General features: G+C 33.9%; 1 protein-coding gene and 1 pseudogene across 2 annotated transcripts in view; one reads left to right on the forward strand and one right to left on the reverse strand.

Annotated features, from left to right (window-relative positions):
- NEGR1 (neuronal growth regulator 1) overlaps positions 1-26398 on the forward strand; it is an 845668-nt gene that overhangs the window by 510006 nt on the left and 309264 nt on the right. The gene's annotated exons all lie outside the window — the stretch shown is intronic.
- On the reverse strand, positions 10693-11008 carry LOC308500727 (large ribosomal subunit protein eL36-like; annotated as a pseudogene). The gene has a single exon. The product of its transcript is annotated as a large ribosomal subunit protein eL36-like (transcript).

A 26398-nucleotide genomic window follows, 5' to 3' on the forward strand; every position in this document is an offset into this window, starting at 1 on the left:
ATCTAAAATCCATCTACACTGCTGAAAGATACTGTTTAAAATAATTCTGGTAATAGTTCAAATCATTCCAGGTACAAACTAAAAAGTATTACTTTCTATTAGTGAACTTGATTCTATTATCATCCTTCTTTTGTGAAAGAAAGTTTCCTTCGGAATACTTGAGTGCTGGGCCAACACCAAGGGTGAGACGATGAAGAGGCTGTGTGGGTGCTCCTTGCAAGCTGGCAGCCTGTCGCCCTAACACTAATTCTTTGAGTCTTTTATTTTTTCAGGTTTACAATCTTGACACTGCATTTAGCTCTTTAATGTTAGGAAGTAAAAAAAATCAGTAAAACCAGCAATTCATGCTGATGACATTTCGATAATACCAGATCTCCAGATTACAAGCTATGGTTCTACTTCCTTTGTATAGTTGCACTCTATGTAAAGCTTCTGTGAATTTCCATAATTGTTTTATATAATGAATATTTATATAATAAATGAATCTACATAATGATAGCAAGTTAAACTTTTACCATAAGATTACACACCAATAATTTATATATGAAGTTAAAATTGCCTCTTTGTTCTAAAAGTTTTCTTTATAGTAATTTAATTTCTTGTGTCTGTTTCCAAAGTCTGCTCTACTTCTATCTAGCTAGTGGTGGGCTATGTGAAATTGTTTATATTCAAAACTGCTAATACCCGCTATTTGACTATAGGAAGCAAGATAATTTTCAGTATTTTAAGATACATCTAAGGCTAAACAATGCACTTGGGGATATGATGAATCAATATAAGAAATAATCCATTATTCTCAGCTGAAAGTGCCTATCCATATAAAGCAGAAACAGGAACCCATCAAGCATGTCAAAACATTTCATAATAGATTCCCACTGCCCATCCCCTTGTTGGATCTTCATTTTCTGAGAGAGCTAAGGCATTAGAAAAAAATAAGAGTCTAGATTTTCTCTTCCCATGGTGGACTGAAGTAGGGTTTAAAAGTTGGCATCAGGATGTTTATATATTAGGAATTAGATTTTTGTAGAGATTTTTCCCTGAGTGATTTCAATATCATGTTACCTATATTAGGGAAAGGTTTTACATAAATCATTGTATCCAAACAAGTTGGAGGCGTGTTTACAAGTTATGTTGGAAAATGCATCTTTTACTCTGGTTGTAAACTTCATGCTTATTTATACTGAGGTGGGTGGAACTACATGTGTAAAAATTCCATTCATAATATTGAAATGGATCCAGAAAGGATCCAGAAAGTGTACCAGGAGGTACTGTGCATGTAAAAAATGAGCCTAAATAATATTTACATTAAGTATTATTTATTAAATACTAAGTATGTCCCAGATATTTTTCTAACATATGTTAGGTTAAAATATAGTCAGTAGTTTACAGGTGAAATATTATACCTTCATGTATCACAGTCATGAGGAAAAGAGCATGATGTTCATTTGAACCCAGCAATTATTTAAACCTGGGCAGTGAGTGAAGCTACAACTTGGTTTTACTTCCCAATAAATTTAAGATCATGTCCATCAACGCTATATTTGTACACAAGTCCTGCTGGAATTTAAGTGCTGTTACTGGATTATTAATAAATAAACAAACAAACATACATATACACACACACATATACAGAGGGTGCCAAAAAATGTATACACATTTTTAAGAAAGGAAAATACTTAAAATTGTAATAATATATACCGATAACAAAAGATGAATACAAGTCACGTTTTACTTCTGCAATTATAAGAGGTGCTCAAAGTTTTTACCATCAGCGTCCAGATACTTCTGATTATGGCAAACTACTGCTTGAGCAATATTGACCAAAGTGTCCACTTGCGTACATTTTTTGGCACCCTCCATATATACTTATGCGCTTATATATATACACATATATATGTAAGGAAAATAAAATGTGTTAATTATGTTTTTTTAAAAGATTAACCCTCAAAAGATCAACATATGCTCACGTCCTTGACAATTATAGACATGAGCATATGTTTGGCTTGCAATGCATTATTAGTGGAGGAGTTATGACCTCTAGTGTAAAGGAGTACTGTATTCATTTTTCTTCACTCAAAATGGACATATTGCTATTGAATTTTAATTATAATCCACCTTGTATTCAAACTATATTTTTCATAATTAACTTGACCAAAATTAGGAATAATTACCACTAGTGGAAAATTAGAATGATTTTAGTAATCTTGGATTATAGATCAATAAAACTATGATAAATACTTATTCCTCTTTTTGTCTGCTCTTTAAGATCCATAATTCAGACAAATATAGCTACATAGCAGGTGCTCAATAAATAAGTGTTAAATGACACAATATTTTAGAATACAATAAATTCTTTGCATGATCAATACACTTACATTACTGATTAGCATTTAAAAAATAATATCACCAATAATTATTTTCAGTTATAATCTTTGTGAATAGATTATTTACCAAAGAAGTTGTAGAAAATGCTAGTAACATTTTTATATTGAGCAAACTCTTAATAAATAAGGAAATTTTGCATAGTGCTTAAAAGGACATGGTTAATACTTAAGTTAAATGGTTTCAAATCCATGCCCTACCATTCACTGTGTGTGTTAACCTGGGCAAATTTCTTACTCTGTGCCTCAGTTTCTTCACCCACTAAATGAAGATGGTGATAATATCACAGAGCTATGAACATAAAGGAGATAGTACAGGTAAAGCATTTTAAAGACTACTCAGCTAGCGTTAAAAGCTCCAAATGCTTAGCTATTATTAAAATTTATTTTCCAGTTCATCTTTACGTGGAAGTTGCTTGAGGACAGATAATAAAGGATGGCAATGATAAATACTGTGTTCTTGTGTGATTAAAATCAGACAAATGCAATATAACGATGGCAGTTCTGAACTAGTGAGTTGTTATTTTGTATTTAGTTCTCTCTACATAGAAAGTAGAAAAGGAATTGTTTACTGAGCAGACTACCAGAATGACTTCTAGAAACAAAAGCTTGAATTATTTATTAGGATTCTAATAAAGGGTGGGTGATGAGAGGGGAGGACAAGACACACAATGTATCTGAAGAGGGATACATTTGGGCTTTGTTTTGTTTTGTTTTGTTTTATTCTGTGCTGTAGAAAGAACGCTATAAAAATAAAGAACAAATAAAAGCGTCTTTCAAACAGCTATATAGTACTTCGGGGTTGCCCTCATAATAAATGAGCAAGTAACTCTAGACTTCTGTATGGTTAGTACTACCCCAAACACAGCCAAGCTGAAGGATACAAGAGACACTGTGACCAGCATGCCATGAATAACAGTGCCCTGTTATCCTGTTTGTTGTTGTTTTTGTTAGTGTTTTTCTTATTACTATCTATAAATTATCTAATCCTAGTTTACTATGCAACCCAATTTGAGCCTGTTAGAAGTTTCAAAAAATTATGGAATATTTTTCTATCAGAAGACAGGGCTTTCACTTTTTATGAAAATGTTACCAAGGGAATTTTGTCCTAAGGGAAGAGGTTCAACATTCATGAAATGTCTCCTAGTATAATACATAATGAAAATGTCTCCTGAAATGTTGACACTAATTTTACCAAACTGACAAAAAGGTCAAAATGCAACATTTACTGCATATAAACGTTGTATATACACTTTGCCAGAGAGACTGAGGCGTAAGAAACTAGATTTATTGTGTATGTTTTTCTAACTAAGGCTATGTTTCGTTGTAATCTTCAGAAATGTATAGAGAATAGTCTTGCAATAATTTACAAATTTATAATAAGCTATGCTACAGTCTTGAAAACTTGTCTTTAAAGTATACAGGATTATGAAGTACATTCAACTAACTTTTTATTAAGGGTGGGCTTTTTTTTTTTTTGGTTTTTTGTTTTGTTTTGTTTTTGTCACCACCTTGTTAGCCAATTTTTTTTTAAATGTTTCCTTTTGCATTAGGTTTGAATTTAATCCAGTACTGGCTGTATTGTTTCTGGACAGTGCTGGGGCTCTGAAGATGTATTGTACCCATGTATCATCATAGCATTGTCATTCTGACGATATATTAGTGTAATACATCTTCTGAGCTCTCAAATGAGAAGCTGTCTAGAAGGAATGGGGCGAGGAGCAAATTCAATTCAATTACAGGACAAAAGAACCAGCCGAAGAGAAGGCGAGAACCCTAGGAGCAAGACTCTCAGTGGAGTTGATTAGAACAGGGTATTTCATGGAAGTATATTCCATTTTTTCCTTTTATGACATGACAAGGAATAATTATAGATTTTGAACACACATCTGTAAAGATAAAATGTCTTCGCAACCCTGTGTTTGACGCAGTAGAGGCCTGCTGGATCTGGGGGAAGCATTTAATTCATTTTTTGGAAAGTTGTATAAGCATTTCTATTTATTTAATATAGAAACTTAAGCTATAGATTTGTTTATTAAAATGTGATAGGTATAAATGAATGTTTACCTTTCAAATAAAGCCTTAGTCGGTACTTCTGAAATTATCAAACATAGTAAAGGTAGCAGCTGACTGAAAAGTGATCAGCAGGCAACAAATGAGAAAATCAACAATTCTTCTTAAGTACCACCTGACTATTTCCACTAGATTGGGCTGTCTGGGGTGATTAATAAATCTTATTGCAAGGGTAAATTTTAGGGCATATTTTCCATGTGTTGAAAAAGCTTGACAACTCTTAATTTCATCAGAGTACAAATACATCTGGGGTTTAAAGTGTTCGGCCTGGTTTACAGGTTGCTTAAGTAAAAACAAATGCCTAACTCATTATGTCATAGTTACGTTATAAATATTTATTTTCTTCAAAAATCATCAGTTGAACTCATATGTGTCAGACAGCTTGCTAAACGTTGGGTATACAAATGTAAGAGGAACAAATACAGCTACTACCTTCAAGGGGTTTACAATCTTGTTGGAAGAGAATTAGATGAAGAAGGAAACAATTACACATTAACTAAAGGCTGTGAATATGACAATAAGGCGTTTTTGACACCTTATCATCTAAAATGAGCCATGAAGTTGAAGAAAAGGAGATTGCTGTGTAGGCTGCTTGTTAGTGGAGAGCCCAGCATTTGTAAATGCTTGAAGGCAGGAAAGAAGTCGTCATGCCCCAAAATGGACATCAGTGAGCCTGGAACAGCTGATAAAAGGCAAAGAGAGTGACTTAAGATGAGGTTAGAGATTAGCTAAAGGTGGTCAGAGCAACTAGGGATTGTGGTCCATGGTGAGGAGATCAGATTTTTTGTTTTTTTCCTCTAAATGGAAAAGGAAGCTAGGGGGAGGTTTTGAGCACAGGAGTGCCATTATTTGATTTTAGTATATAGAAGAAGTTTTTGGTGCTGTGTGGAAAATGGGTTGCAAGAACCCTGGAGCAGACGCAGAGAGACCATTTAGGAGACCACTGTAACAGATAAGGTGAGAGACAATGTTCATTTTAACAAGGGTGATGGCAGTGGAGATGAAGAAAAGTGGGTGAATCTCGTGTTATACAGGTAAAACCGAAAGACTCTGAGAGAGGGAAGATGGGGACTACCTTTTCGTTTTCTGGTTTTATCAACTTGGAGAATGGGCATGTTGTTAAATGAGACGAGGCAAACCAGGAGAGAATCAAAATTTCTATTTTGGCCATGTTAAGTTATAAGGCATTTTAGACATCCAAATTGAAACGTCGGTGGATAATTGGATATATGAGGCCCGATCTCAAGGAAATGGCCAGAACTAGAAATGACTTGTCATGAGTGTAAGTCTGTGCGATGGAGGCAAAGTAGAGAGACACAAGAAGGTCGACGATCAAGGTCTGAGGATTTGGAAAACAAGAGAGCAAAGGAGACTTAAGAAGAGAGTTAGTATGAGAGATGAAGACATAGAAGGATAAAGTTCAGAAAGGAAGTTGTTGTAATAATTAGAAAGAGATCTAATGAATTGAAATGTAATGAGTGGTAGAATACATACAGAAATGTATTGTGTTTGACAATATGGAGATATATTTTGATGTTGATAAAAGCGGTGACACTGTGGGACACAGAACCCAACTCTGTGGGTTAAATAACGAATGTAGGAGGTGGGGTACAGAACAAGTGGAGAAAGCTTGTCTGTTTCAAGAAATTTCGTGGTGACAGAGAGAAGAGAAATAGGATGTTTGCTCAACTTTAACGTAAGGTTAAAGACAGGGATTCTTTTTTAAGAGAAAGGGAATAATATTGCACACCCACTGTTTCTATCATTGGGCTTCAACAATTATCAATACGTGGCCCATTTTGTTCATCTGCGCTGCCTCCTCCAAATTAAAGGATGATTTTTTTTTTTAATTTCACAAAAGTGTTTATGTTAAAAGGATCATTAGCAATTGTAATTCCAGAGCATTTAAACTCCAATAGATCATAAAACAAAACAGAAATAATTGCAATTGTAAAAGTGATATCCCTTCTCCTTTAACTTTTGTTCTCCAACCCAGAAGGTAGAGCCTGCTGTCTGACCAATGCAGAGTGCAGAAGGAGCTAGAAACTCTCAGGAGTGTGTTGTGTGCTGCTCACAAGCTCTCTGTCCTCAGCTCTTTCATTGGAACATTCCTATCATTTATGAGGGACACAAAGTTTCTCAGTTCATCTCTTTCAGAAAAGCTTCTAGTCTCCTCTTTTTGATCATGTGCTCTGTCTCTTAGTCTGTTCCACTGCTTTGCCCTGAAATTTTGTGTGCTTCATGCCCAGTTCATCAACCCAGGCATTTGTTGCTCTGACTGGCACCAGCCTGGAAATGTCACCCGGAGGTTTATTGCTCAAAGGAATCACTATTCTTTTTCTTTTCTTGCTTTCTGTAACAGGAGGTGCAGTCTTCAAAAAAGCCAGCCTTTCTCTTCCCAGGTGTTCTCTTGCTCTGCAGCCATCACATATTGCCAGTTGCTCCTATCACCATTCTGAAATGTTACAGACCATATGTTGGATCCACAGATCAGGAAGAAGGAAGAAAGTGATTTGGTGTAGTTTCCAGATAATTAAGAGAAAAAAAAAATTTTTTTTTTCTATCTACACATCTGTTGAATCTGATTTGTGCAGTAATAGGTATACTGGCTCATTGTGAATAAGAAAAATAATCCAATACAATTTGAGCCTATCAACCAGAAAAAGAGAATTAAAAGTTTTTTATGGCATGCTTGATGAATTTGTTGGATTCTTAAATTTGTATTGAATCTCTCCTATGTTGCTTATAATACCTGGAGTTCATGCACAGTCCAATGCTGTCATCTGAAAGGGTTAAAGTGGAATTAAAATTCTGACTTAGGTAGTTAGGTAATGGAATTGGATCTCAACCTTTACTAAGCTTCAGTATGCAAATTTCTCCTTTCTAGGATTTCTTCCTACAGATGGTGAAGTAATCAGATGTAAGGGGGTTGACTAGAATATGATTTCTCCAAACTCCACCAAAGCAAAGAAAGACACACGTTGAGCTTGTTAAGGCCCTGACATAATCATCTTTAATCATGGTGTCTAGACTAAACATCAAACATGCCTGGATTAATAGATGCAATTCAGATTGTCTTTCAGCATCCGTTTTCTTATACACTGCCTTTCAATTTCATTATTTTATTCTTTCATTTGTCTCTAAAAACATCCAAAAATTTGAAATCTACACTTGAAAGGTGATGCGAACCTACTAAATAGTATATAGTGTCAGCCTATTCTCCAAATACAAGGGAGGGTGTATATATATATCAACATATATATACATATATGTGTGTGTGTATATATATATATATATATATATATATATATATATATATATATATTCAGTAGAAAATCAGAAGAGGAATTGTGTGAACAGTCCACAGTCAGAAGACAGTATTGGTATCATTGATTCCCTATCATGAATGTTGAAAAGGGTAGTATGTAGCTCTGTGATTGCTATAGGAGTACATATTATTATTCTGGAAGTATTCAGACATGGGCAAAAGACTCCTGAGACTTAACAAACCCACTGACCATGACGCGCTTTTGTTGAGGATTCATGGGGGTATACACAATACCATCTTTTATCTCTGCTGGGGTACAAGATGCACAGAGCTGCATCCACTTCTGTCCTTATCTTCTTTGTGCTTGCAATGCGGTAGGTGCCTAAAAATATTGTTGAATGAATGATAAAACCTGAAATATGTTTCTGGTGACTTTGGGTAATGATTTGATCTCCTTCTAATACCAGTGGCAACAGTAATGTTATCAGCAGTACCCTTTTGGCAGCCCTTATTATCTGCCAGGTAACTCATATTCATTTTCATAATTAAAAGGCAAGAATGTCCCTATATTTTAGGTGGTATTATTTGCATTTATAACCTAAAGAAACTGGGACTCAGCATTTAGTAATTTTCCCAAGGACTACAGGTAGTGTGTTTCAGAGTCAGAATTCACAATCAGTTTTGATAGACCCCAAAGCTCAAGCTATTAACCATCACTAAAAGCATATACGGTGTGCAGTACTGCCTACATCGAGGTACCGATAATAGAATTAGAAATGATGGTTCATCATCAAATTTGAGTTGGTTACGTCCATGGGTAAATACACAGGTGTTATAAAGAAATTTATCCAAGATGAGGAGTTTGACAGTGGGCTTCTATGCTGTGAGAACATCTCCAGAAAGCCTTGAAAGCATTGCTTTCAATCCCTGTCTGTGTGTGTTTTCCCTCAATAGAAGGAAAAGGGACAATGATGTAAAGGAAATCAGTGGGTTAATAACTATAGCATCTCTATAAGCTGACTGGCAGTGTCTCTGAACAGCTTAAATGTTGGCTAATAAAGATGTGCTATTCTCTATAGAGACACGTGTACTCCAATGTTCATTGCAGCTTTGTTTACGGTGGCCAAGACATGGAAACAACCAAAATGTCCTTCGATAGATGACTGGATAAAGAAGTTGTGGTGCATATACACAATGGAATACTATTCGGCATTAAGGAAAGATGATATAGGAGCATTTGTGACAACATGGATGGATCTTGAGAGTATAATGCTAAGTGAAATAAGTCAGACAGAAAAAGCAGAGAACCCTATGATTTCACTGATATGTGGTATATAAACCAAAAACAACAAAAGAACAAGACAAACAAATGAGAAACAAAAACTCATAGACACAGACAATAGTTTAGTGGTTACCAGAAGGTAAGGGAGTGGGGGATGGGTGATGAGGGTAAGGGGGATCAAATATATGGTGATGGAAGGAGAACTGACTCTGGGTGGTGAACACACAATGGGATTTATAGACGACGTGATACAGAATTGTACACCTGAAATCTATGTAAATTTGCTAACAATTGTCACCCCAATAAATTTAATTTAAAAAAAAAAAGATGTGCTAAATGTTAAAAAAGAAAAAGAAAAAAGAAATGATGGTTCATGTGCTTCCTGTTATAGAATGATGTTAATCTCAAAATGGCCAAGATTTCTGGAACAATTTCCAATAATGAGAGCTATTGTAAATTAGAATTGAAACCGTATTAGGTAGTAAACTCCCTATTACTGGAATAGTAATAAAGACTGCGTAATCTCTTATCAGGAATGCTACCTAAGTGAACTCTGGCACTTATGAAAGTGAAAGGAAGCACTAATGATGGATACCATAGTATTTTATTCATAGACCAGTGTATTAGTCAGGGTTCTCCAGAGAAAGGGAACCAATAGGATATGTGTATGTATATATATATATATGTATGTATATGTCCTATACATATATATATATATATATATAACAACTATCCATTTTTATATAGCACTGTCTTTATCCTAAATAGATGTCTTCTCTTTTTGCATTAACATATCTTTTTTAATGAAATAAAACTGAAAGCAAATGGCAAAATTGTGTTTAATGTATATATAACATATATGCATTAAAATTATAAAATCTTATTTAATGTGTATATACATTTTAATAAAACAATGATGACACCAAGTGGCAAAATTTTATTCAATATATATGTGACATTATCGTATGTATTATGTATTAAAATTATAAATTTTATAAACTTATACAATTATAAAAATTTGTTTAGTGTATAGTAAGTCTTTTATATATATAAAATTCTAAACAAAATTTTCCTATTTGTTTCACCATTTTTTCATAAAAAAAGATATGTTCATGCAAAAAAAAGGAAGACAGGACACACAGTTAAAACGCAGAGCTATGTAAAAATGGATAGTTGATAATCTTATATCAAATACTTACTTCTCTTATCTGTCTAGTCAGCAAAACCAAAATTATGTATTTCCTGTAGAGCAGGAGTCAACAATCTGCAACCTGTGGGACAAATTCCTTCTTTTGTCTGTTTTTGTAAGTAAAGTTTTTCTGGAACACAGCCACACCCATTAATTTTTGTATTGTCTGTGGCTTCTTTCATGCTGTAACACCAAAGTTGAGTTGTTGCAACAGAAACCCTTTCGTCTGCAAATCTGAAAATATCTACTATCTGACCCCTGTTGTAGATTATAAAAGGATCCCGTCTCCTATTTTCAGTACATTTTTCCTCCTCAATATTACACTGGCTGTGGACCCCTGCTGGATCTTTAGAGGGCGGAATTTGATTTTGTGGTGAGTACTTCTTGGGTGTTACATAATTCCTCTAGAGGACTGTTTCTCCATGTCTTATTCAACTAAAACTAATTCTTTTTTTTTTTTCTACCGAAAAGGTTTTATTACACACACAGAGGGTGGGGCTCAGTCCTTCTTGGCTGCTGCCTTCCTCATGGCTGCAAGGACGTTGCTCAGCTCCTCTCTTCCTCTTGGCTCGGATGTGTGTCCCCACCCTTTTCGTGATGAACTTCAGGGCCCGCTTGTCCTTAGAGACCTTGAGCAGCTCCATGGCACGCAGCTCATAGGGGGCAAAACCGCACACCTCTCGGATCATGTCCCGCACAAACTTGGTGTTTTTGGTGAGGCGCCCGCGGCGGCTGCTGTGCCTCGGCTTGCTGACGTTCTTCGTCACCTTGTGGCCCTTGTTGAGGCCCACGGCCATGGGGTAGCGCAGAGCCATGGCTGCTGCTCCTCAATGGCTGCCGCGGCTGAAGGAAACTAATTCTTTTTTTTTTTTTTTTTGGAAACTAATTCTTGAAATGAATCCTTTTTTTTCTTTATTTTACCAAGTTTCAGTCAACCAGTGATCCAGATGACCACTAAATTTCCTTCAAATTCTTAAAGTTTAAAATGGCAACTTCTCATGTTTTTTACAGATACTACTTTCACATCATTTCCTCCACATCTATGCCAAGAATCATTTTTATTACAGCTTTAGAAGGGATACATCTTTGATTGCATTGTTCTATTGACAGAAAAAACATGTGTCTCTGGACTTCTTTCCAGGAAGAATGTAGTTTTGAAGCCAATTTATGTTAAGGCCACTTTTGAGTGAGGCAGGATTTTTTTTCTTGGAAAAGGAGCTTGGATCTGGCACATTTGCCCAGGAGGCCTATGGACCTTCACTGAATGACAGCCATAGAAGCAGCTCTAGGCTGAATAGCTCCCACATATGTAGTAAAATAAAAGTCACTGTTTGATCAACATCCAGTGGGCAGAGAAAGCACAAGAAACTAACAGTGGTGGGGGAAGTTCTCAAGTAAAATCAGTAAGGCCTCTGTCTGAGATTTGGGAAGTCAAACAATGGAAAAATGTGTGATGTAATAACTCTGATGTTCAGAGACATGCTCAGCAGAGCTTCTTATGCTCTTAACAGGGATTTGTCATGTTAAATGTTGATCATCCACTATTCCAGGAGTCAAATACCTGTCTTTATGTGGTCAAATTATACTGCAATCCAAGCTATAATAAGTACTATCTGTACCCTTTAGAGGTGAAATAAGTAAATTGTGTAAATAAATGTGAAATGGCAGATTAAAAAACAGATCTGAGGATGCTTGTTACGTCCTCAGCTAAGAATCTCTCTCTTATTGATGAGAGATAAAACCTGAAACCACTCGATTTCTTAATTGCATTGGATATTACTCTGTGTTGGAGGATGCAGGCTAAAAGAGAAAAGTAAAACAACAAAACTAGAACGACAGATTGACACCTAGGACTTTACTATATTCATCAGGATATCTTTCCTAGAACTAGATAGCAAGGTTAATGAAAAAGAGAAAGAGAAAAAGAGAAAGTCACATATGTAAGCCCTACCATCTTACTATGGGATTTTGGGCAAGCCCTTTCTTTAACTTCTTAAGAATACAACTTTCTTACCCCTAAGATGAAGTTATAAAAGAATATCTAAGATATTTCTTGCTCCAAAGTCCTTTAATTCTGTGAATCTACTTATAAGCCAAGTTCCATGCATGGAATATGCAAAATTCTATCTCATCCCATTGTCCTAAATACAGATGCAAGAAATTTACGTATATGTGTGTGCACCTACATACACAGTCATTACCTGGCTATTAAAAAACAAACAAACAAAAAAGAACACAAACAACCAAAAAACACTTTGTGGTACAATCAAACCAAAGTTCTTATCAAAATAGAAAAGACAAAATTAAGTAATAGACATACTTTCTGGGAAAAGAGTGAGCAGCTCAGTAAAACCTGACACCTGAGCTTATTAACACACAGGGCAAAGAAAGTAATAGGATAACTTATATAAAGCTTGTTGTCCAAAAGAAGGGAGCAAAACATTTCATCAGAAGAGACTGAGTTTTTTTTCTTTTGCTTTTTTTGTTTTGTTTTGATTTTTTTTTTTTTTTTTTTTTTTTTTTTAGCTTTGAGAGGAATTTTTACATGAGAATGTAGTGTTTATAACTGTGGGACACTGAACAGTCAGATGGTCTCTAATGACTTTTTCCATATTAATTGGTGGTGACTGTTAAGGTGAACACTATTTGGGAAGGGAGGAGTGATATAGTCCAAGTGTGTGACTTTGCAGTGGTCTGACTATTAATAAACAGATACAGTATTGAAATGTTGGAGCAGAAACTGGTCAACACAACCGTTTGTCCTTTTGAAATTTGGAACATCAGCTGCTCTGCAGAAACTTTAAAGGTGAGGTTGGAACCATCTAATTAGAGTCTATGAAGTAGAGCTGCAGCTGAGGCAGAAAGTTTCTTCACAAGAGACAGAGTTAGCTACAGCAGGATAGAGAGGCCAACCTGGTTCAGGGACAGGAAACAAGAATGCAAATGTGAGGCCTCAGGTAGCAGTCAAAGATAGGGTGTCAGAGAAAAGAGCTTGAAAGTATAAATAGCTATCCTTTCCTTAGTATTTCTATCATGGCAGATACTGTGCTGAGTGCTTTCAGTGTGCTGTTATATATTCTTGTAACAATGTAAAGAAGATGTGCTATTACTATCATGTCTGTTTTACTCAAAGAAACTGAGGTTTAGATAATTAAACGAAAGTACTAAATTAAGAGACACTGTTGCTATGAGGTTTGCCTGCGTAAATTATGAGTATTTTTACACTCTGATAATATTACATTTAGTGTTTTGTTCAAAATGAAATGTGCCAAATGGTGATTCAATGAATAATTGTGATATCTCTATAATAGTGATAAGAGGTAAAACTCTTTCCTTAATTAAATATCCCTCTCCATATTGCATCAGAATATTTCATTCCAGATGTTTTATTATAAATAAGTTTTTTGTTACTTTGGAGTCATATAAGTATATTTTGGTAGCACATATTGAAAGCATCTTTCTTATTTTAAGTTAATAAACTTTCACTGGTTTCCAGAAAAACAATAGCATTATGATTTTGTTATAATGTTTATGGTGAGCCATTTTTCCAGTTTGTCTCCATCCTCCTTGTGCAATCTTTTGATTCTATTTTCTTCAGATAATTTTCTTTGATCAGTCTCTAAATGACTTCTTTTCTCTTATGTGAATCATAAGAAGCTTATTATAGTCCTTTATAGAACTCAGTCCCTCCACCTATTACAGCTTCACAGACAGTGTCCATTTTTCACACCAAAGTGAAATTGTATTTGTTTCATTTCATTTGTTTTAAATTACGCCTCATGTAAGAACTAAATGGTCCCTGCGTATATTTTTCTGAAAATGATAAAATATTTTAAAAGCAGAAAATGCATTTCATTGGGATTAGTTAACTAAAAACTAATAAACCTACTCAAACACATAAACACACAAAATCAAAGGACATAACCTTTAAATTTTTCATCTATTTTGTCTAGAATACAGATATCATGAGTTATTGATAAGGTTTCAATATATCATCATATTTCTCCCTTTATCTAGAGATTGACATTTGTTTAAAACATACCAAAAAATAGCAGCCTACCTTTTAATTAAATGAACAAGTGTGAAGGTACTTCTATTTCCTCAATGAGTTAATTCAGGCGTGCGTGTATTTTTCATCAGTAATGAACTTCACATTTACTGATAGAGAACCACATTGTAAACCAAAATAATCAGTTATCAAGAAACTTGTAACATGGAAAGGAGACAGAAGGACTCTCCTTAAAAGGATAATTATACACTGTCAAGTATTCTGTACAGTGAAGGAAGGAAAATGGAAAGAGCACTGGACTGGGAGTCAGAAGAACTGGTTTCTCTCAAAGCTCTGCTATTGTTCCTTGTGCCATTGAGCAAGATGTTTCACCTCTTTGGAATTCAATCTTATTGTACCAGAATGGTAAAAGTTGCATTTGTCCAAGGACCAGAGCAAATGATCAACATGAAAGCATTTCCAAAATTACAAATCTTAAACGAACATAAGTAAAACGTTAGCAGACTTATTGTGTTCTACAAAATTGGATTTGAAAGGACCTGAATGCTAGGAAATAGTTTCAATATTTTCCCAACTCTCTCTATTATTTTCCCCCTAAAACTTTGCAGTGGAGATTTCTCTAATGAAACTTAAATGTAAAAATCCAGGGTGAAGGTGTGGTATGTGTGGGATAGAATTAAAAATAATATTGTAAAAATGAGAAATCAACCCATCTTAACTCTTCTATTAAATGGTTTCTATTATTGTATAAAAATGATGAAAGAAAATTTCCCCAGGCTTCTGTTTTCACTCAGAAGTGACACTAAGTGATTTCAACATTTATATTTATATCTTGTAATATTGATTCTATGCGCTATACTGAGCTGGATTTAATGGAAGAAGGTTGACTGACTGATCTGTCTAAGGTATCTGATCCCTTCTGGTAAATATTGCTACAGGAAATACTTCACTTTCTTCTTCTTTTTTTTTTCTTTAAATGAGATTTATATGCCTGACTTCAGACTAGCTTTCTACAAGTGTGTCTATTTGTCACTAAGTCAATTGCCCCTTTATATGATAAAAAACTGATGCATTTTACTACTCACTAGAGGAAATCGTCTTAAAGAAGATAGCCCCCCTCCTACACTCAATTTAATTGTCATTTGAAAGCCAGTAATGCAAAGGAATCATTTACACTAGCTCTATCTTTTATTTTCAGAAGAGGGTTGAAAACTTCAGTGACCCTTAGAATCAGATAAGATTTTTACATAATTGAGACAACCAGTATTCCATTTTTAATGGATAATACCCAGATGGATGGAAAGGCATTTAGAGAGGGAATCTGCTATGTAAATAAAAAAGAAATGGAACTGCAGAACCTACCGATGAATTTCGTTTTGGAAAATTTAGAAATATGTAAACGTATGTGTGTGTGCATGTGTGTATTTCAGGTAAGGTGATATTGTGTGAATATTATGACAGAAGAGGCAGGAAAAGAGAACATACATTGAGGAAAATTGTTTTATCTGTGAGTATGGAAGTTAACTTGAAGGGAGAGTTAATAGGGGAAAAAGGTTTTTAAATAGTAATCACGTAAGGATTTAGATAATAAGAAGTTGACGGTAACTGACACTTCCTTGCATAAAATTATATGTGTGTATATATATATATATGTATATATATGAATTTTTTGGTATTTCATAGCTGTCAGGTATAACCAGATAATCTAGACAAAAGAGTATTTCAGATTTACTGGAATAGCCTGTCCCAAGTTTGTTATCCTCCATCCCACTACTTCCTGCAGGTAACCTTTAACTCTTTACTCTTGTAGCCCTAAACAATGAATTTAATTACTTTATGTATTCATTAAGTAAATATTTACATAAAGCCCGACACAAAGTCCTATACTAAATTACAGCCAAAGCATCACAGAGGGCAAATCATGTGCCGCAGTTTACTGACTGAGCTTCTTTCCCCCTTTGGTTCAAACTCCAACTGCTATAAATCAAGGTAACATTGTATTTAGTGTGCTATTTTCTTGACTCATAGACATCATTTTCTGTTAATTATTACATATCTTAAATCCTAGAAGCTAGCCTTCTTGTTCATTGTTTCTGCCCCTTTTAGTCAATTCAAACCTATTCATATCTTCCTAGCCCCAGCTTCTTTATTAATTCTCTGCTCCATCGCCAACCTTGTGTCCAAAGCCATTTATTCCTTGAAATCAAGGGCCACATGTCCCCTATAATCTGGGTTTGAATGTATCACAACATCTTTTGCAAGTATTCTCTCAGCAATATTTACTTTCAAATAACTGAGGTTGGGCTCACAAATGACTAAGCCAACTAGAAAACCAAAATTATTGAAAATAGTTTTCATTCTCATGCTACTCTTGATACTAAGTTTTTAATGGAGTACATTGGTCCTGTCGAATGTCCTTTTAGAATTCTAAGTAAGTCTGTTTCTTACTGGTTACTGCAAATTGTTGGCACCTGCTTTCTTTTTAAAAACTTAATTTCACATTTATTTTATAATTAAATATTCTTGGAATATTTAAAGTTTAATTAAAATATGTTACAATTCCTTTTGGTACTGCTATTATTGTTCTTAATATTACTATTACTATTATTAAAATTTTAGAACTTTGGTATTGCTATTATTGCTATTATTATTATCACTATTACTATTATTAAATTTTTAGAACTTCAGTTCAAATCGAGATAATACTGTTCTTCAGTTCCCAACCCACTGTCACTGTCCCAACACATAACCCCTTTTATTTTACTTTTACTTTTCCTCCTTTATTCTCAATCCATTTCTCTCTCCTGCCTTACCCTACTCACTGTATGTTTACTATAGATTCATGAAAATGAATGTATTCTTATAATGCATGTAGAACTATTTGAGGGTTCTAAATTCATATAAATGCTAGTGTTAAAATGTTTCCATTCTTCAACTCCCTTGCCAAAACTTAGGGTTATACAACTTTGTGATTATAAGGTGATATCGCATTTTGGAATTTGAATTTGAGGTTACTAGTGAATTTGAACATCTATGCATATATACTATTAATCATTCAGCTTTAATATAATAAGGATTTTCTTTTAATGCATTTGATTATTTTTCTGTTTTTAATTTTAGTGTTTTTCATTGAATTAATGATATTCTTTGTATGTGATCAATATTAATTCCCTGTTTGTCTTAGAGATTTTAAATGATTTCTCCCAGTTTCTGTTAATTTTGCTTGAACTTTCTTTTTTTAAATAACCTTTTGTTTGTCATAGACATTTTAAATAATTCTCCAAGTCTATCACCTGTGTCTTACTTTTGCTTAGATTTTCTTTTACTGAACAAAAGTCCTTAAGTGTTATGTGGCTAAACCATTATTTTTTTACTTTCCATTATTTATTTTTTTTTATTTTTAGATCACAAATATTATCTGCTATACTTTTCTCTATTAGCTTCATATTCTTATATATATATAATATTTGGGTATTTAATCCATCAAGATATTTGCATATAGCATTAGGTGAAAAATCCAACAATAATTTTCTCCATGTGGTGAACCAGCTTCCCCAACATCATGTAACAAACAATTTATTCCTTGTCTATTAAACTAAGGGATGCTACCTTAATCTAAGTGAATAATTCTCTTCCATTAATATAATTGTTTGTCCCTGTACTTTTCCTACACTTTTTATTAAAAAGGCTTTATCGCATACCAGGACTATGCTGTGATAATCCCTCGCTGCAATTTTTTCCAAGTTGACTTAGCTCCTTTTTGACTTTTATTCTTCTATGTAAATATATATGAAAGTTTTGAAAAGTTCCTTGACAGAAACAATAAGAAGCAACCCACAGGAATTTATGGATCAAATTGGGAGAACTGGCATGTATTCAACAAGTCATTTATCTATGAGCATGATGTATTTCTTCTTTTATAACAATCTTAATTTATCTACTTTAACGAAATGTTAAAAATTTCAATATAATGATTATTGAGATAGAAATGCTAAGCATATATATGTGATGATCAGAGCCTGTGATGCTTCTTATATTAGTTCTTATATTTTATCAATGGAATTATAAAGCAAAATCATCAATTAAGAGTGAGGAGAATAAATAGGTATTGGAGAGTGAAAGAACAATTGAAGGAACTGGGGAAATTTTTATCTTGTCAAGTAGAGGAGAAGTTTTTTTTTTGTTCTATTTTACTTTGTGGATGAGAGCTGTTTTCAAGTATCAAAGAAGTGTTATATGATAAGACTTTCAATTGTTTATTGTGATCCTGGAAAGTAGAGAAAGGACCATCTATATTCTGAAAGTTACAGATTTTTATTTTTATATAAAATAGAATGTTCTCCAACAGAGCCATAAAAATAAGATAGGTTTCATTGAGATAGTGAGATTAGTAGTGTTCAAAGAGGGCATTTCACTTGTTTGGAATATATGAGGCATGCTAGACTGATAATTTGGGTAAGACTAAAGTCCTTAAAACTCCTAGTCAATTTAGAAATACGAATTTACACTCTACTAACAAAGTATTTTCATTCATAAATTAAAATAATAAATTTGCACTGTCTGTGTTGGCCATGCAATTTCTGTTGTTTGGCCAACAGCAGTGATATTGGTGGATACAACCAGCTTTTATGTGCTCAAATAAAATCATTAAAAAATAGCTCACATCATCCGTCACCATCAATTGCTCGATTAAATGTTTACACATAAAAGAGAAGAAAGTAAGACAGTCAGAATAAAGGAAATAGGTTTAACTTAATCTTTACTTGTGTTTTTTTATTTTATTTTAATTCATTATACATCCTAATTTCTCTATTAAAACTTTATCATGGACAGGCATTGGCCATTTTACCAATTGGATTTAGGGACATTATTTTGGTGATGTGTGCGTGAAAGATTTTTGTGAAAATTTTCGAGTGATTTACAACAGGGACAATGACTTAGTCTGTTCAGGCTGCTGTATAACAAACACATCATTGACTGGGTTGCTTAAACAACAAACTTATATCTTAGTTTTGGAGGATACAAAGTCCAAGATCAAGGCCCTGGCAGAGTCTGTGTCTGATGAGAGCGAACTTCCTGGTTCATAAATAGCTGTCTTCTCACTACGTGCTAACATGGTGGAGTGGGAGAGAAAGAGCTTTCTGGGGTCTCTGTGTTTTTAAATTTATTTAAAGGTATATATATATATATATATATATATATATATATATATATATACACACACACACACATATATACACACACATATATATATGTATATATATATATACACACACACATATATATGCAGTATTATATATATGCAGTATTATATATATGCATATATATATACATGCAGTATTAGTTTCTCAGAAAAGTGAAGAGCAAGATACAGAGTTTTCCCATGTATCCCTTGCTCTCACACATTCATAACATCTCCCATTATTAGTATCACTCACCAGAGTGGTACATTTGTTACCAAGGATGAACCTATATTGATACAACATAACCACTCAAATTCCATAGTTTACCTTAAGATTCACTCTTGGGTTTTTTTTTTTAATTTTATGGCTCTGGACAAATGTATAATGACATGCATCCATCATTATGATATTATTCAGAGTATTTTCACTGCCCTAAAAATTCTCTCTGCTCTGCCTATTCATCCCTATGTTTACCCTCTAACCCCTGGCAACCACTTATCTTTTTACTGTCTCCGTATTTTTGCTTTTTCTACAATGCATATAGGTGGGATCATGCAGTATGTAGACTTTTCATATTTGCTTTTCTCACTTAGTAATGTTATTTAAGGTTTCTCCCTTTGTTTTTCATGGCTTGATAACTCATTTCTTATTTGCACTGAATATTATTTCATCATGTGAAAGTACCACAGTTAATTCACCCATTTACCTATTAAATAATATCTTGGTTGCTTCCCAGTTTTGTCAATTAATAAATAAAGTTACAATAGACATTTGTGTACAGGTTTTTGTGTGGGCATACATTTTCAACTCCTTTGGGTAAATGCCAAGGAGCATGATAGTTGGATGACATGGTAAGGTATATTTAGTTTAAAAACAAAACAAAACAAAAACACACACAAAAAAACAGCAAACTGCCTTCCCAAAGGCTATACCATTTTATAGCCCCGTAAACAATGTGTGAGACTTCCTATATGCTCCATATCCTCTCCAGCATTTGGTATTGTCAGTGTTACAGATTTTGGCTATTTTAATAGGTGTGTAGTAGTATTTCATTAGTATTTAAATCTGTATTTCCCCGATGACATATGATGTGGAGCATCTTTTCATATATTTACTTACCATCTGTATATTTTCTATGGTGAGGTGTGTATTCAGGTGTTTGGTCCATTTTTAAATCAGATGGTTTTTCTTATTATTGAGTTTTAAGAGTTCTTTGTATATTTTGGATAACAGTCCTTTATCAGATGTGTCTTCTGCAAATATTTTCTTTTAGTCTATGGCTTCTCATTCTCCTGACATTCTCTTTCACAGAGCAGATTTTTTTTTAATTTAATTAAATATAGTTTATCAATTATTTCTTTCAGGAATTGTGTTGTTGGTATTGTATGGGGTCTCTTTTAACAAGGGCATTAATGCAATTGTGACTTAATCATCTTCCAAAGGACCCACTTCCAAATACCATCACATTGGGCATTAGGCTTCAACATTTGAATTTGTGAAGGACACAATCAGTTCATAGCAGTCTGTATGTAAACTACATTCATCTTGGCAGGCAAATCCAGCGTGCTCTTTTTGTAAATCAAGTTTCACTGGAACACAGCCGCACCCATCGTATATGAGTTGTTTATGGCTGCTTTCATGCCACAACAGCAATGGATATTTGGAGGGATAAATGGGTATTTAGAGAGATGAATGAGTTTTTCCCAGGAAGGTGAGCCTAGAAGAACTAGAGTTTAGATTATCTACTTTTGAAATAGAAAGGAATGGAAAAGGTAGAGTTATCTGAGGAAGTAACTATCACAGAATTTAAAAATGGATTGATCAGTAGAAGCAAAAGATGATGGACACAAATGTAATGTTGACTGCTATTGTATTTTCAATGTACATAGATACACAGAGCACCATATTGTTAGGAAGGTTTTGAGATATTTTCTGAATTCTCATTTTAGTGCAACTTTGTACTATGTTCTGCAACTACATTTATAAAACTTCCCTCCCCAAAGGGACCCTCATGGAGAATTAACAGATTAACCCAAGGTTTCCTGTGTCTCCTCTTTAGAGCAATAATGAGTGTGCTGGAATTTAGTATAAAATGAAATCAAGTGGTTGAAAGCCTAACTGGGACACAGTAAATGGAAGAAATCATTAGGTCAGATTCTTTTTGTCAGTAATTTAGTTTCCATTTACTAAAGGTTAATGGGGCACTTGAGGAAGCCTTTGTAGGGTATCTCTTTCAGTACACTGAGTCACAGTGAAGTAAAGTAGTAGCCTTACAAAATATTTCCTGAAAATAAATTTCCACTTGTCAACTCTGAAATGTCCAATGGCCTAACCTAACTATAGAATTATTATTGAAAACATCCCCATTACTTGATTATGAAGGTAATGCAGGGATAATAATAAAATAGGTCTGCCTCTTGGTTCCAAAGACACCAAAGATGTGCTACCCTGAGATTTATTGGGGATAATTTAAATGATATATCTCATAAATTAAATTTTCACTAAATCTAAATCTCAGTCAGTCTACCATTTATTTTATTTTATTTTTTTTCCTGCGTACAGCAGACAGCCTCTTCCATTTTTCCCTCAGGAAGCATCTTTGTGGAATGAATAACCTAATTTCCTTCGGTTCTCAAACTTCTTCGTAGAATTTGGGTTATTCATGAGAGAAATTAAACTTCGTACTTTTTACGTGGACTAGATATTTAGTTGCATCATACATGATCCTCTCTCAAATCACACTTATATTAATCTCTATATCTAAAATCCATGTATGGTACAAACTAGGAAATCTAAAGAATAATACAAATATTACATAGTAATAATGGGATAATTTATTCACAATTTGATGAGAACATGCTTTATTAGAGGCCCAAATGGTGTAGAATGGTTGAAAAATTAAACAAATTATGTTGACTTACTTCAAAAGTCTATAGTGTATTAGGAAGATAAGTATATAAATAGTTATATTATAGAAATTAATGATGCACATTCTCTAATATAAGTAATGAATAAAATTCTAGGCTAAGCACAGATGAGATAGACCATATCTAGATGAGATATATTTAATTCTATCATGAAGTATTTGAACTCCGTAATAATCTCCCCACAGCAGAGATTATGGGAAAGGAGGGTGTCATGAAGTGGTAATATACAAGGATAAGGACATGAGGATAATTAGGACAAATGTAGAAATCTTAGACTTTATTTTTTATTTGGTAAAAATTGAAAGCCATTAAATATTTTTTGCTTTGAAATAACGTAATGAAATTACGTAAGTTGAATCATGCTTTATGGCGATATAATCAATAGGGATATGAAAGCAGGAAAACAAAAATCTATTCACTTCATAAAGGTAGTGAGTTTTATCCTTTTGGTTCACTACTGTAGTCCTGTTACCTAGATCTTAATAAGTGATAACTAATTTTTTATTTGAATGAATGAACTGATTTTCTGAAGTTCATTAAAAAAAGTAAACTTTTATTTGAGATACTCCTAGAAATCTTTGAAACAAAGTTGAAATTGCACAAGATAGAATATGAGGGAAATATCCACTTATTTTTCTTTTTTTAAAAGTAAGGATAACTTAAGAAGGTTTGTGGTTTTAATTTTTGATTTTGTTTTGCTCTGTTTGGTTTTTGTTAAGTTGTCCTTGGGTTCTCTTTAGTCCCTTAGAATAAGAGAAGTAATAATTTTCTTGTTAAATTCAATTAATAAGAAAAGCAGGGAGCTCATGCCATGCAATGCTATGTTTCCTAGTAACAAAATAAGACCCTGAGGTTCATAACAGGTTTTTCATAGAGTAAAAACTAAGTCTGCAGGTTTTTTTAGAGTTCCACTTTAGGGGAAATAGATGGAATAATGGTAACCCAGAATGTTTGTTTTTTGTTGTTCAGTTGTATGAGTTCTTTATATATTTTAGATATTAACCCCTTATCTCAGATGTTGTTTGCAAATATCTACTCCCATTCCGTCGGTTACCTCTTTTTTGTTGATGGTTTCTTTTACTGTGCAGAAGCTTTTGAGTTTAATATCTTCCTATTCATTTATTTTGACTTTTATTTCTCTTGCTTTTGAGGTCAAATTTATAAAATCCTGTCTAAGCTCGAGGTCTATAAGTTTAGTACCCATGTTTTCTTCAATGAAATTTATTATTCCAGGTCTTTGATCCATTTTGAGTTAATTTTGGTGTATGGTGATAAACAGTAGTCTGGTTTCATTCTTTTGCGTGTGACTTTCCAGTTCTCCCAGCACCATTTATTGAAGAGGCTTTCTTTTCTTCATTGTATGATTTTGGGCTCCTTTGTTGAAAATTACTTGCCTGTAATATACTCGGGGTGCCAAAAAAATGTATAAACATGACTTGTATTCAGCTTTTGTTATTGGTATATACTATTACAACTTTAATACAGTTTTTTCCTTTCTTAAAATGTGTATACATAATTTTTTGGCATCCTCTGTATATTTTTGTTTATTTCTGGGCCCTCAATTGTGTTCCATTGGTCTGTGTGTCTGTTTATACTTATCAATCTATCTACCTACCTTCCTACCTACCTACTAGATATGCAAATAGATAGATAGATAGACAGATAGATAGCTCTGAAAGGCATATGAGGTCAGACAATTAAGTTCATGAACTCATCCTAGAAAAAGTGCTACATACCTCATTGCTGAATATCACTAAAGTCATCTTCCAAGTATTCCACTTGGAAAGGTATGTACCAATGCCAGTGCCTAGTCCACCCTTCAAAGCAATTTTGCAACTCTTTTTCTGGAATGGCCATCAGATCTGTTGTTATATTACCCTTGATATCCTGAATGTCATCAAAATGTCTTCCTTTCAATATTTCCTTTGTCTTCGGGTAAAGAAAGAAGTCTTTGGGGGCCAGATCAGGTGAGTAAGGAGGGTGTTCCTATACTGTTCTTTGTTTACTGGCTATAAGCTCCCTCACAGACAGTGCCTTGTGACCTGGTGCATTGTCATGATGCAAGAGCCATGAATTGTTGGCAAAAAATTCAGATCATCTAACTTTTTCATGCAGCCTTTTCAGCACTTCCAAATAGTAAACTTGGTTAACTTTTTGTCCAGTTGGTACAAATTCATAATGAATAATCTCTCTGACATCAAAAAAGTTTAGGAACATTCGTTCAACAAGTTCGTGAACTTAATTGCCACACCTTGTGTGTGCACACGCACATGCGCACACTCACACTCCTGCACCTTTTTTTTACCTGAACAAGGAATGAAAAATATGTTTTACATCTCCATCTTGTTTGTCATGTTTGTACTAAAAAATTCTTAGAATTAATGGTAAAATAAATGGCCAACTACATAGTGAGAGGATTTTCTAACCCACTTTATTACTTTCTACTTATCTTTATTTGTTGTTGTGTAACATTTAATGCCTGTATCTTTAGTTAGAGGGACAGAACAAACTACACCCTAGGCTTTCAGACAGCATTAACATTCCTCTGCAGAAAAAAGCTTACTTTCTTACCTCCATCCCAGAGGTGATTGAATAGGAAATACATAGAAAAATCAAGACCAGAATTTGTAATTCTAGATCTATTGAAAAAGTAGTTGAGTAAAAGGTCACATTTTAACAGACTTTTTTATATAATATGATTGAGCCTATTTCATTTCCTTTTTCACAAGCTGAAAAATCAAAAGGATTTATCTTAAAATTCAGGTTACATTTCTACATTTGCTTGGAGTTTATTATAGCTGAAAGCCTGGTTTTCTCCAATTTTTTTTTCTTCTTCTTAAAATGTGCATGAATGGTTTCTGATTTCTTCTCATCCAGATATTAGAGAACAATTTTAGGAAGCACCCAACTTTACTGTACTGCATTCTCAGGTGCTTCTTCCTATCTCTTCTTACAGAGCCCATCCAAAATGTGCCTTCACAATGTTAAATACCACTTCGCATTTTTACTTTGGTTGGAACAGAATTGCAGAATTTTTATTTTTTTATTTTTTATTAAATTTATTGGGGTGACATTGATTAGCAAAATTATACAGGTTTCAAGTGTACAATTCAATAATACATCATTTATATATCACATTGTGTGTTCACCACCCAGAGTCAGTTCTCCTTCCATCACCATATATTGGACTCCCCTCCCATCTTACCCTCTGGTAACCAGTAAACTGTTTTCTGTGTCTATGGGTTTTTGTTTGTCTTGTTCATTTGTTACATTCGATTTTATATGCTACATATGAGTGAAGTCATATGGTTCTGGGTTTTTTCTCTCTGACTTATTTTGCTTAGCATGGAAATTTCAAGATTCATCCATTTTGTCACAAATGACAGAATTTCATCTTTTCTTTGGTCAAGTAATATTCCACTATATATATGTACCACGTCTTCTTTATCAAATCATCTATCAAAGGACACTTCCATTTTTTCCATGTCGTGGCCACTGTGAATAATGCTGCAGTGAACATAGGGGTACATGTATCATTTTAGATTAATGTATTCAGAGAATTTTTTGGGGTAGATACCCAGAAGAGGTCATATGATAATTCTATTCTTAATTTTTTGAGGAGACTCCATACTGTTTTCCATAATAGTTGTACCAATTTACATTCCCACTAGCAATGTATGAGGGTTCATTTTTCTCTACAACCTCTCCAAAACTCATTACTTGTTTTGTTAATAATAACCAATCTAACAGGTGTGAGGTGGTATTTTCTTGTGGTTTTGGTTTGTAAGACCAAATTGTATAGAAGAAAGCATAGGTAGTAAACTTATAGACCTTGAGTTAGGAGAGGATTTTATGAATTTGACCTCAAAGGCAAGGGAAGTAAAAACAAAAATGAATGAATGGAACTATATCAAACTAATTCTGCACAGCAAAGATACCATCAACGAAGCAAAGAGGCAACCAGCCAAATGGTAGAAGATACTTGCAAAGGACACCTCTGATAAGGGGCTGATACGCAAAATGTAGGAGTGCAATTAAACAAAGAAACAAACAATCCAGGCGAACTGAACAGGCACTTCTCCCAAG

The sequence above is a fragment of the Rhinolophus hipposideros genome (assembly GCF_964194185.1).
Source record: "Rhinolophus hipposideros genome assembly, chromosome: 8".
Lineage (NCBI taxonomy): Eukaryota > Metazoa > Chordata > Mammalia > Chiroptera > Rhinolophidae > Rhinolophus > Rhinolophus hipposideros.